We start from the raw sequence: 14130 nt of genomic DNA on the forward strand, positions 1-14130 counted from the left end.
ATCAATAATTTGTCAATGCAACTGCAACGCCACCGGAAAAATGTTAAGGTTTTACAAGAAACTGAGTAACAGCATCTTGTGGAAGAACATTGCTTTCATAATTAACATAATTTTCCATTTTGTTATAGTTTTTTAATTTTTTTGTTAAAAAAGCACTAAATCACAGGCAAGGTGCCAGAATGAATCAGGAGAAAGCAAAAGTAGATACTTGATGATAGAAAAGTATCAAAACTCTGTGTGTGTGTGTATACACACATGTGCATGCGCACACAGACATTTTCTGGAGATTTTCATCTTTTTATATTTTAAATTTTCCAAATTTATTTTTTATTTGTTTATTCAATTACTAGAGCTCCCATCTCAGTTAATGATGCTGAATGGCTTACAATTAAATATATACTACAATTAAACCACTAAAATGCTTTAAAATAATGAAATTTCATTAGATGATAGAGTCACTAGAGTCTCACTGGATGGTGAATGAGAATCTGAGAAAGATGAAAACTTTCCACTTGACATCACAGTAGAAGAGTAAACAGCAATATTTAGAAGTTGCATGTAAATATCAAAACTAAATGGATCACATACTTGGCCTTCAACTAATTTATAAGAGCAAATATCATAAACTATTAAAAAAGAAATAGTAGTCCATAGGGAACAATTAAAATTATGAAATAATATTATAAAAGGTATTGGTCATAAAATAAATAAAATATTTTTCTGCCAGTATAGATAATTGGGCTATGCAATGTTTTGGATTGGGTTGCACAAAGGTGTTTGAAGAACTTCTCTGGTACTTTAAAGTTCACAGTGTTGCAGTTCTAGGGAAAACATAACTGCTTTAAATAACAGTTGCAGACGGGCTATGCTTGCTCCCCTGTGTGTTCCAGGGCGTTTTGGAATTGAATTAGAAGTGCTTCACAGTCTGAAAAGACTTAAGAAATTTATAGGAAAGTAATCGTAGGAATTCAAACAGAAAAAAAGAAATATATTAGCGCAATAAATAAAGCAAGGTTGAAACTATTGACTTCAGAATATCATATTAAAATGGTTAATATTTTAAGGTAATACAATAAATTCAATGAAAAAGTGATATATATTTTCAAACACATATTTGTCATATTTTCTAAATTGATGGCAACCTAAACAATATATAAAGAAAAAAAATTGGGCATATATGATGGGACATGATTGCAAATGATGAATGAATCACAGTACAAACTTTACTGCTTTTGCACTTGTGGTGCTACATGCAAGTTCTTAAGGGGTGGATCTTATGTCATAAACTCCCATTGCACATTTCATCGTTTTGATGAAATCTTCGAATTAGGAGAACAAAAAGCATACTCAAAATTGAAATACCAGAAACAACACCAATAATGTTTGAGCAAAGTGATACTCTCATAATATGGTTTTAGACTTAACTTGATGTCGTAATCCATTCCAAGAAAGAAGCCTTAATTTATAAACTACAGCAGATTAATGAATCATGCTAAGTCAAAATAGTCAAACCACATTATAGATTAATGTTTCATGTGAACTAATCCATAGATACACTGATGTGAACATAGAAATAAGAAATTAAACATTTAAGGTTTGTGTAGTACTTCAAAGTGATCCTACTGTTTCAAACACATCTCAATCTCCTTAGAACACCCTGAAAGAAAAGTCAGTGTTAGTACTGTTCACCATGCTTTACGAGCATAAGGTGATTTCCTTAAGAGTTTCTAATGGCTTATAGCAACAGATTTGCGCTTAAGCCTGTCTTGTTGATTCATAGGTCTTGCTTCTTAAGCTATGCCAGAACTTTTTCCCTTTTTATTGTGTTAGTGTAAATCTTGATACTGTATGCTATTTCAAAATAATAATTATGTAATAAATTATTAACATTCAATTATAGCTGGAAGGGAATATTATAGATGGTGTGTATAAAAATAGATGAACAAAACAAGTTTAACAAAATTGAGATATTTAAAAAAAGTAATTTAAAAATAAATAAATAAAAAGAAAAAAAAGTAGCTGTTGAGGTTTTGACTTCTCTCTTTTGAGTGGAAAGAATTCCTTGACCTAAAACAAATTACAAAAAGATTCAGAGAAATCTGGGTGTGTGTGTGTGTGTGTATGCATGCATACCAAGTCTGAAGAGATCTCTGGGGTTGATGTATTGAAGTCTGTGTGAAATGGGAATGAGATAGTAATTCTGTTTTTTAAAAGTTACATTAGACAATTACAGAATGCGGACTTCATCTAAAATGGCAATATATTGTTGATAGCTAAGGGAGATTAAAAGTTAAGATGTCTAGAACCATTAAGTTTTCTTGCAGTGGCATGGCAATAGTTGCCCTTCTTTTTTCCATGTTTTTTTTATTTCCTAGTCTATTCAACTATCCTGGAATTTCTCTGTCCAAAGCTGATCCCTTTCCTCCTTTAATTGTATCCCGCCACCAGGGAACAAAGAAAAGGTGGGGAAGCTCCAAAAGTGAAGAGTGGCATATTCTTGTAACCATTAATAATTTCAGCAAAGTTGGGGAGTCTTTTACAAATAAAATATTTATTAAACAAAGGAGAAAAACAAGAAGTAAAAATAGGTTGGAGCAGTTGCATGCTTATCAACTAGAACAGCACTGTGACAATTTATTAAAAAATAGCCAGAAAGTTTGTATCTTTTAAAACCCACATAATTAATTCTGAGATATCAATCTGATTCACTTGGTCAAATTGTTCAGCTCATTGCAATGACTGGAACAAGTGATAATTATATAACATAAAATAATTGTAGAAATATCTGTACATTAATTAAATTATCCAAACTTTTTACAGAATTCTTAATCTGGATACAGCATTATTGAAGAAATAATCACCATTATAAAACGAAGAACTTTATTTAGATGTGGAAGATTGTGGTCTGTTATATGGATAGTTGTGTTTGAGGATAGGTTAAATGTACAATTATTGCAGAATCCAGTAGCAAGAAAGCTTTCTGGTTTATTTAGGTGAAATAATATTTTATGTATTTTGCAAGTTATATTGTTTTTGGACAAATGTTTTGATCATGGCTTAAGTACACCCCTCTTCCTCCTCATGCTCCTGACAATAAGAAATGGTATCCTGTTCACTTGCTCTAACAGGGGATTTTACTATTCTTTTCAGCAATCCTGCTACAGATTGCTGCTTCCTATCTGATTGCATTGCAAGCAGTTGTGTCTGTAAAAGCATGCTGCTTGTCCCTGAAGAGTGATTATTTCGTCTCTCATTCCTCATGTGGGAAAAGTGTCTTTCTTCTGTAGTGGTTCTCCAATTTTGGGGTATCCTAAGGAAGTTCAAGCAGCTCCAGGTTAGAGGATGGCAGGAGGTGGGCACTATGGGAACATGTCTTAAGGTACTTGGAGATTTCAGTTGATATCAGAAATTCTACTGAATTTGGGTTTGTAGCTTTGTTGTTTCGTGTATTTGGATTAGGATGAGTATTTAGTTTGACTTTTATAATGTTTATTTATAATTTCTATTGGAGATAAGCTAAATAAACTGCATCCCGTAGATGGGACTTTGCTTGTATGGATGGCCCAGTTTCTGGCATGCTGTGGACTGGTGCTGGTCCATGGACCAGCAGTTGTGGACCCCTGGGCTAGTAGACTGTTTTTAGATGAGGTTGGCATTCTGATTTCTTGATAAGGAACACAGCTTAAATTCCCAATTAAGATTTTGGAGTGATCATTTAATGAGTTTGTTTCTCCTTGTTTATATCATTTCTAGTTATATTACATGACATATTGATAAATATGAAAAAAACACACCAGTTGAACTTGGAAAGGGTAAATGGGGTAGTGATGCTAAGGCCATAAAATTCTATCTTTTTAAGATACCTAACGTAGGAACTGCAGTAAATAAAAACTATTATTGCCAGCTGGCAAACTATTCCCACAGAAATGAGACTTCAGGCTAAGCTGTATATAGTGAATTATAAATACATATTTAGCAATACCTGCTGAGCTCAATTTTTGCTTAAAAATATTTTTTTTCAAGTTAGAAGTTGTCTTATTTGGAATATCATTTTCTCTTCATAATATAAAGACATCATTGAGGTATTAGGAGGAATCTAAATAGAACATTAGCACTGTTTAAAAAAGGCTTAATTTGCTAATCTCCATATATTTTTCTACACACTACTCAATCTGACCAGGTTTAACCCTGTAGAAGTTTATTTCAGGCTTATAGCACACGCTATTCTGTACATGTAGTCCTTGACATACAACAGTTAGTGTAGTGACTGTTTAAAAAGTTACAATAGCACTGAAAAAAGTGACTTATGACCATTTTTCACACTAACAACCATAGGATCCCCATGGTCACGTAATCAAGATTCAGACATTTGGCAACTGACTCATATTTATGATGGTTGCTGTATCCCAGGATCATGTGATCATCTTTTGTGACATCTTAATTTACATTGTTCTGAAGATAAATATTCCATATATGCATACAAATCAGGCTGATATTGATCAATAGATTCCCATTAATGCAATTTATAAGACACTTTTCTCTTAAAAATGCTATAGAAAATCTTAATATAATTTTTCATTTAATCAGTAACTATAGTTCATATGTCACTAGTGTTAAATGAATAATGCTGTTGAAAAAAGCCTCGCTTATTTTCTAGCTGGCACTTCCAATTTTATATTTGAGTTTTTCGTAATCCTGTGTTAAGAATGTTCTGAAACCTTGTGAATAACTATGTGTAACAGTACAATATTGTATAGTATAGTGTATGTATTATTTATTTTCTGTTTGGGTAACTGGTGTTCTAAAAAGCTCAGAAAAACGATTAAGAAGTAGTAAGCAAAATAATTTGGTTGCAGAGGTTTAAAAAAAAGGTCTCACTAAATCTAATTTATGGTGATACCATTCCGAACACACACACACACACACACACACACACACACACACACACACGCACGGAGGGAGAGAGACTTGCAAACTATCCTTGCTTCCCAATGGCCCTGCATAAATTCATTCACTGTATATCTAACATCTTTCTTTTTAAGAATAACACGATTTCCCCAGTCTTCACCTTATTTGTATCAATGTACATGCAGAAGTGTAGGCACTCCTGATCAAAAGTATGACTTGCCAAGTGAACAGAAGATGATGCAGCCTCTATGTGGCACAAGTTGAACAAACATCTTTCTTCAAATTTGAATGCATAATATTTATTTATGGTTACATGTAAAATAAGTCTGTGAATATGTCACATGCAGAACTTTTGCTATTTGTGTATAATTTGCAATTGTTTAAAGGAAAGTAGATGCAGCTGAGCAATAAAGATCGTTAGAGGCAATGGTAGTTTGAATGTTGTATTGTTTGAAAGCTATGGAAGAAAAGGAGTTGTACATTGTATTTCTAAGATGGAAACATATTAAGTGCCTGTATGGTTAGATAGCTGTGTCTCATTTTCATTCTTGAGTATATAGTGTTGTAAAGGTAGAAAGGAGCAATGGAAATGCTTTAGCATTTCTAGTTAGATTAGGAGTTTATAATTTATGACTGCTTGCATCTCTACAAGTCACTTGTTTGGCCAGCACCAGTACATTTAAGGCCATGGATAGGTAATGTTTCTTGCAAAAAGGCGCCTTTTAAGTAGCATACTTGGATGCAAGTCCAGTTCATTTTCTTGCCTTCTGCTCCCTTTACTTGAGAAGCATAGGCTCCTTCTTTGGCAGAAACACATTTCTACTCAGCCCGTTATTTAAGTAGACGCTCTCTGGTATGCAACTATTTGTTGCTCCCTGCTTGTTTGCTAGCTGTAGCAGATGCCATGTCCCAAAGAAAGAGCTTTACTGAGTTTGCTGTTAGTGATATTGAAAAGGCCTCGCCAGCCTTTTCAAGAAAGTAGAACTCTTGAAACGAATGGTATTTCAAAAGGAACTTTCATTGGAAGACAGTGATAGCAGAGAGAGTGTAGGCAGAATCTGTATTTCCACTGTGACCAGGTTAATAATGCAAGTAATGGGGAATGGCCCTATGAATTTTGGTCCAATTTTTTTAGATGGTTGTAAGGACTGTAAGAACCTAGTGGAAAGGTAGACTCGACCCCCAACTTTAAATGGTTTAGGCTCCACTCTCTTTTTGTCTGTCTGAGCCTTGTAGTCTGCTTTTGCTTCATCTAGGGCTTTGTGAACCACAGGCCAGATAGTCTAGCTGATTGATCCACTTCTTTAGGGAGGGGATTGTTGGTTCAGTGGTGGGTAGTTTGGGCATTGGCCTATGGCTACTTGCAATGGGGTAAAACCCATGCTGGTGTACACTGAATTATTGTATGCTATCTCCGTAAATGGCACCAGGTCAGTCCAGTCGTTGTCAGCTGGTGCTCCATTCAAAATCCAAGAAAGAAACACTTAGACTCCATTAATTAGAGAAAAGATATTTTTTACTGGAAATCAAAGGAATTCTGAATCTGATGAATTGAGTGCGAAAATCACATATACAAAGTGATGGCCAACGTTCCCACCCACAATAGTTCAAACTTTCCATCCAATTAGGAGTTGTATAAAATGTCGTGTGGGCATCTTCAGGTGGTGATGAGGCATCTGTCCGTTGACCTTGGTCTATTTTGATAAAGAGGTGCACTTGCGCATAGCATAGGAAAGGAGCATAAACAAGTAACTCCCCCCTCAACTTATACAGTTTTTTTCTCTTAAACCTCCAGCTCACTTCCCATAACTATTTCACCCCTCCTACCCCACATTACTTATGACAGCCGAAAGATGCACAGCAAAGGAAAGAATCTTAAAGGCTGACATTTGTCTTGTTGGTGGTTAATAAAGCATCTGAGGTATTGTTCCAGAACTGAGTTAACGTGTTCTGTTGCCCCATTCCTTTGAGGATGATGACTAGAACTGAGGCCCTGGTTGGTTCCTAAAAGGTCCAAAAAAGCTTTCCAGAATTTGGAAGTGAACTGGGCCCCCCGATCTGATATAATGCAGCGTGGAGGCACCATGTAAGCAGTATATGTGAAGTAAGAACAGTTTTTGCTAGAGGTTTGGCCATTGAGATTTTCTGGCAGGGACAAAGCGGACCTGTTTTGAAAAAAGATCCGTCACTACCCAAATTACTGTGTTTCCAGAGCTCTCTGGAAGTTCTATGATAAAATCTATAGAAATATCTCTCCAGGGTGCTGAAGGATCAGCTACTGGCTGCAAATGGCCAGGAATTTTTCCCTGCTGTTTTGCTGCTGCGTAGTTGGAGCACCTGGCAACATAACTTTCAATGTCCTTTTAAAAGGATGGCCACAACAATTGTCATTTCAGGAAGTGTAGAGTTTTTACAAACCCAAAGCGCCCTGACAATTTGGAGTCATGGCAGGCTTGCATGGTTTTTAGTCTTTCGCTAGCTGGGACATAGAATTTGCCTCCCATCCATGGTAGTCCGTCTTGCATGGAGCAAGTGTTTTTGTGGTTACGGAACCACTTGTCTTTCCCTAGGGCCTATTTAAAGGCTACAGTGATGACATTGTCCATGGGGGGAGGTCCCCCTTCGCTTGTGATGACCTGTGCTACCAATTGGGAGGTCCCCCATCTTGTGATGACCTGTGCTACCAATTGCAGTGCATGGAGCACGGGTTTAACTACTTTTGTCTTTGCACTGAGGCAGTCTGGACAAAGCATCTGTCAGGAAGTCCCCCCTCCCAGTAAACAGGGGAGGGTGAAGTTAAATTGCTGAAAGTATTGGGCCCAATGGCCTTGCTTGGGGGACATTTTCCTTGTGGTCTTTAGAGTTTCCAGATTCTTCTGGCCCATCCATACCTGGAAAGGGATTTTATTTCCTTCCAGGAAATGCCACCAAGTGAGGAGAGCCCATCTGACCGCAAATGCTTCCTTCTCTCATATCACCCAATGCTGCACAGTTTTGGTTAGTTTTTTAAATGTGTATGCATAGGGCTCTAGTTGACCCCCTCTCATTTTCCGGAAGCAGCACAGCCCCCACTGCCACTTTGTTGGCATCAGTCTGAATCACAGGGTTTTTCCGAGTCCAGGTGCTTCAACACCGGCTCAGCTGAAGAGAGAGTTTTTAGTTTCTTTTTTTAGTTTTTAGCTTGGCATTCCATGTTCCACTTTAGTGGCTGGCTGGGTTTAGGCTTATCTACCCCCTTGATTCTCAGCAAGTTAGTAATAGTGATCTGGGAGAATGACAGGATGAATTGTCTATAGAAATTTGCGAATTGTAGGAAGCTTTGTAGTTGTCTTCGGATTCACCGGGCTTCCCATTCTAACACTGCTCACACTTTTTCTGGGTCCATTTCCATCACCTGGTGCGAGATCCTGTATCTCAGGTAGTCTATTTTGTCTTTGTGGAACTTGCATTTTGAGAGCTCAGCAAATGGTTAGGTGGCTCAGAGTTTTTTCAGAACTGCCCAGATCAGCTTTAGGTGCTCAGCTTTTGTTTCTGTATATATCAGAATGTCAGCAAGGTACATCAAAACATGTTTATGTAGTTGTTCATGCAGCACCTCATTTATAAGCTGCATGAACACTGTAGGGGCCCCTTGGACCCCAACAGGAGTACATTAAACTGGAAGCATGCCAGTGGACAGTTAAAGCCTTCCACTCATCCCCCTCCTGACTCCTGAACTGGTAATAGGCTTCCTACTAATCCAGCTTCGAAAAGATCTTGCCCTTTGAAAGGTGGGCCAGCATGTCCTTCAAGAGGGGCAGGGGATACACATTTTTCACGCACACTGCATTTAGACCTCTACAATTGACACATCTTTCTTTTCCTGGAACAATACCAGGGCAACTATTTTGGGTCTGGTGGGCTGGATGAAGCCATACTCCCAAGTTTTTGTGTATGAAATTGTGAAGCTCATCTAGCTCCCAGGGCATCATGAAGTAGAGTTTCAGCTTTGGTAGCTTAATTCCTGAGAGGATCTCAATGGCACAGTCAGTAGATCGGGGAGGGGGAAGTTTATCCAACCCACCTCACTAAAGACCTGTAAGTCGTGGTATTCCCGGGATTGTCTTGCAGCAGCTCGCTTTGGACAGTGGTCGCCACATTACTTCTGCAGCTGGGGTTTTCCTCATGACACTTTTCTCGGGTTTCCCTCTCTCTTGAGAATGTCAGGATCCCCTTCGTCCAATCCACCTGTGGGTTCCATGTTTTTAGCAATGATAGTCCTAGGACCGGGGCCATTCCATGCCTGGAGCCACAATAAAAGCAATAGTCTTGGAGTGGCTCTCCATGACAAGTTCCAGGGGCACTGTGGCAAAAGTGGCTGAGACTCCTCCCATGGTGGACCCATCGAACTGGCAAAACACTATGGGCTTTTTTAACTGTCTTAGGCAGGTCCCCAGTTTTCCCACTAGAGTTGTACCTATTAGGCACCAGGTGCACCCAGAGTCTAGTAGGGCCGTCAGCACCACCTCCTGCCCTGTACTTGGGATTAGCTGTTCTATGGGCATAGTGATGGACTCGATCATCCCACTTACCAAGGGGTCGTAGTTGCTGTCCGATGGACTCGGCTCTTCTTCTTGTGGAGTAGGAGTTCCAGGTCTATGCATGGGGGAGAACTGGAACTCCACAACCTCGCTGCTCTTCAGGGTGATTTCTCTGGAGCACTGGGAAGGTTTTGCTGATTTCCCTCTGGATTGCTGGTCTCCCTTTCTGGTCGGGGTCTTTGTGTGGCATTCCACCATGCAGTGATCTTTCCCACACTAGAAGTAGGCTGTTGAGTGTGGTAGAGGAGACTGGGATTTGGCAACCTCTGTCTTCCTCTCGGGTGGTGACCTCTTCCAGGTTCTTGCTTGAACAATACTGGTTTCAGGCTTGATCGATTTCAGCTTCTTCTGCCAAGATGTACCAGTTGTGCAAGTGAGCCAGGGCTCCTCTGGCAATGCAAGTGTGGTACAGGTCATCATTCAGCCCATTCTTGAAACAGCTCACCAATATTTCTTCGGGCCAGTCCATGTAGCAGACCAGGTCTCGAAACTCCTCTGTGTATTCATGTCATGGTTCCAAACTCTGAGCTAGGGAAGTCGGTGTCAGCTTTGGAAGCCATATTGAGATCCGATGTTCCCACACTGCCACAATTGAGCCTGGGAAAGTGGGAGGGGGGAATTCATTGAAGTATATCTAGTTAAACATAATAAAATTCTTTTTCTGATTCAAGGTCAGATCGTGTTGCGCATAGTGAAAGGAAATCTTACTTTGGGATGGATAGTGATTGGGCCATGTGGTGATGGTTGTAGGGGATGGATTTGTAGTTTCTACTTATTGCAAGGAAGCCTGGAACTTTCAGATTTGGGATTCCACAGTTATGCCAGTTGCTATCCAAATAAAAGGAACTTTTGAGAGATGTCTGTCTCAGAGTTATTGGTTGGAATGGAGGTTTGCTGGAACGCTGACAGTAGGAAGCCTCACTTTCAGCTGAGTTATAATGCCTTTATCCCAGCACAGAATCTCAGCATGAAGTGAGTCTAAGCCAGAACTATGAGCCTCCTCCCTCCAGCTGATTATGAAGGGCCACAGCTCCTTGTTCCTCTCCAGCTGTTCTGAGCACTGGCAATCACGTCCTGCATCTTCTTCATTCCCGTGGTTTTTGCTGCTCGCCCGCTTGCTGATTCGGCATTCTGCGTAGAACTCCACTTCCATCACAGGAATAACGAAGGGGCTGGTGGACTTACCATCAGATCTCCTTCCCCCTCATCCTCACTGTCATATGGGTCAGGCCACCACCGCTCCCCCCTCATTGGCCAGTGCTGCCAGAATCTCCACCGCTTGGTGCACCACCCTGGATTTCTCGGGTTTTCCTGGGCGACTTCCTGGATTTCTCTGTTTCAGGAGACCTGGCTTTCACTTTTGTGATAGGGGCTGGGTACCCGTTTGGCCCGATTGAAAACACTGGCTAGATATTTTCACCTAGTGTGTCCAGTGGGGCCAATGGTGGAGAAGGGCCATCAGGCTGATGATTGGTTGCTGTTCGGGGAGCCTCTGTGGTCTAGGACCCAACTCCCCCTTGGGGTGGCACTTCCGCAATTCAGTGTCCAACTTGGTAGCTGCCTGATATCACTCATTGAGCTGGGGGAGAAGACCTCTGTAGGCACTAGCCTGGCAGTCCAGGCCTGCCTTGAAATGGTAAACAAGTAGCGGTTCTGGCCATGCCTGCAACTTACCGGCGATCTGGTGGAACTCTCGCACATATTCAGCCACCAGTCTGCCCCTCAGCTTCAGCACCAGGATCTTCCCTTTGGCCTGCTGAGCCCTGGTCATATCTCTAAAATGGTTCTGCAGCACCTTCAGGATCCAGGCCAGCATCCCCCAACTCCATGCTCACTATGGAGCATGCTCACTATGGAGGTCCACCACCCACTCTGAGGCCTCTCCCTATGACCATGGCCCATTGCACATGATAAAGATGGACATAGCAATCCAGGTAGCTGATCTCCTGGCTCAGGAACAGGGCCAGTCTGTCAGGGTTCCCATTGAAAGTGGTTCAGAAAAGTGATGGTTCCAAGGACAAGGGATGGGGTTGCCAACTTTTTGGGCTCCTGTGCCAAAAATTGTGCGTGCACTTGCATGCTCGCACTCACATGCCAGCACCCAGAAGGCAATGCGTGCCCCCCTCACGCCTCCTACACATGCACGGGCAATCCCCACCCCCACCACCCCCTTATGTGCACTGTGCCTCACAGTTGGTTTTCGGCCGGTTTGAGGCTTGAGGAAAACTTGTGCAGGCTTGTGCAGGCCGAAAATTAGCCCCATTTTTTCACTTCCGGTATTTTTGGAAAAACAGGAAGTATCGAAACAGGGCTAGTTTTCAGCCTACAAAGCCTGAAGAAGCCTTCGGGAGGCCGAAAAAGGCATCAAACTGGCCGAAAATCAGCTGTGAGGCGCATGCATGTGCAGTGAGATAGTTTGCCTGCAGCTTGCATGCTGGCACAAATGGTTCTGCGTGCCACCTATGGCACGTGTGCCATAGGTTCGCCATCACAGCCATAGGCCATCCAAGATCTGGTGAGGTCTGGCTGGCCTAACAGCAGCCAGGACCCCTAGGTATTGCCTGCTGCTGGCTGACAGGCGGGCTAACTGGCTGCGGTCCCGGTCACTGGGACTTACTCTCTGCCACCCTTGTGTCCTCTTCTGGAACTGGTCCTTATGCCCACTTTGCTCTGCCAGGGAGAACCCCTGCACAGTTCCCCTTACTGGCTGGCACTCTTGGGACTAGCTATAGCACCAGGTGGAGCTTCGGCCTAGCCAAACATAACTGGGTGGGGGAGCCACAGTCATCTGGTCGGATGGCTGCTTCACCTATGAAGTGGCCACTTCCTCTGCAGGCTCCCAAAGCTGCCAGGAGCCAGTGTCTTGAAAGCTAGCCTCTCCAAAATGCTTCTGCAAGTGCTCCATCGTCTGGCTGCCAAGAGCAGTCAAATAGCTCTATTCCCCATCCATGTCACAATCTGTTGACCTCCTTTCCTGCCACTGGGTCAAATGAGCACCTGAAGAGCTTGGGGGCAGTAGCAGGGCTCCAGTTCCAGCGGCCGTCGATAAGCTGCATTACAAGTCTCCTGCGGCCATCAACTCCTGCCCTGCCCTCACTGTAGACTGCTTGTGGGCCAGCTGCATATTGACTTGCCCCTCATTCTCCTTAGGGCACATGGCTGGCTGGGCATCTCCCCAAGCCTGCTCTGGAATAATGGCTGCCGCTGGTGTAGGTTCCACTGCTGCTTCAGCATCGGTCTCTGTTGCCATCTCTTTGGGCATCACCACTTCGCTCCCCTGCCTTCAGGTGGCCTCCAGGGAGCACCATAGGAAAGGAGCTGTAGATAAGTTAAAGGAGCACTGCCTTCCTGTCATGGTTCTGAGCTCCGAGCTAGGGAAGTAGGATGCCTCATACTCAGCTGAGTTACAATGCCTTTACTCCAGCGCAGAATCTTGGCATGAAGTGAGTCTAAGCCAGCACTACGAGCCTCCGTTCTCCAGCTGATTATGAAGGACCAGAGCTTCCCATCCCTCTCCAGATGTTCTGAACAATGGCAATCACCCGCTCCATCTTCGGCATTCCCCCGGTGCTTCCTGCTCACCCGCTTGCTTCTCTGGCATTCTGCTCAGAACTCTGGTTCTGTTGCTGCACCATACACCGTCTCCCCATGAGTCCCACCATCATCCCCTTTGTGACAGGCCCTTCCAAGTGACAGGGCTTAATCCCCCCCAGGGGTTCCCCCATGTGGCAACCCGGAGATGGCACGCAGGAAGCCTCGGCTGTTGCCGTTTTGGAGGTTGACAATTTGGTTACTGGCCAGTGACCTTGATTTACAGTTTTGATGTGGTGCCTGGCTTTTCAGTCAGCTAGGGGCTCCTCGAATCTGCTCCTCGGGGCAGTTAAAATTTCTGAGCTTAGGGGCATCTGCATTGTGGAGGGTCACCATTCAGTGTGCAGCAGCCTCCTCCAGGGCCAGGGTGATGACCCTGACCCTCACCATCTCGGGTGGAAGATCCCTCTTGCTCTTGCATGTAGGTAAGCACATGTGCCAGAAGAATTTCAGTTGCTGGGAGTCTCCATTGAATTTTATGCCCAGGGAAGGTGTCTTCTGTTCCAGTTGCGGGTGTCCCCTCCCACCAGCATGAGGAACTTGCACTTTGGCTGTGTCTCTCTGAGGTGGGTTCATTAGGGTGGCGATGGGTTCATCGATGTTCTCTATGGCATCTGCAGAAGTCCCGGGGCTGGGGAATTCTCTCACTCGTCAATGGCCTCCTCTAGACCCCACTTGTCTCCATTGGTGCAAGCCCCGGCATCTTAGACTCTCATGACTTGTAATGCCTCCTTCATGAGGTGCATCACTTGCTTCATGAGTTGGTCAGATCAGCCCAATGCTTCCTCCATCTTGTAGTCATCATAAAAGGTTTCCAGCTTGCGTTTCCACCCCTGCTGTCAGTTGTCCTAGGTAAAGGTGACTCCTTGGGTTCTCCCATCCCAGTCCTCCTTCTCTACTTCAACGGACCACCTTGGTTTTGCAGAATCACGCAGGATGATTCCGTCCTTCGTCTACACACTGGCAGGTTGAACCTTGATGGGGGCTTTATCCCTGCATTTGGTTTCCTCATGATCGCTGCCCTGGTTGGACATTTTTTGCATGGTCCCCA

Source organism: Notechis scutatus, chromosome 5, assembly GCF_049901735.1.
Source record: "Notechis scutatus isolate UNSWTSFEM ecotype Mainland chromosome 5, rNotScu1.2, whole genome shotgun sequence".
NCBI lineage: Eukaryota > Metazoa > Chordata > Lepidosauria > Squamata > Elapidae > Notechis > Notechis scutatus.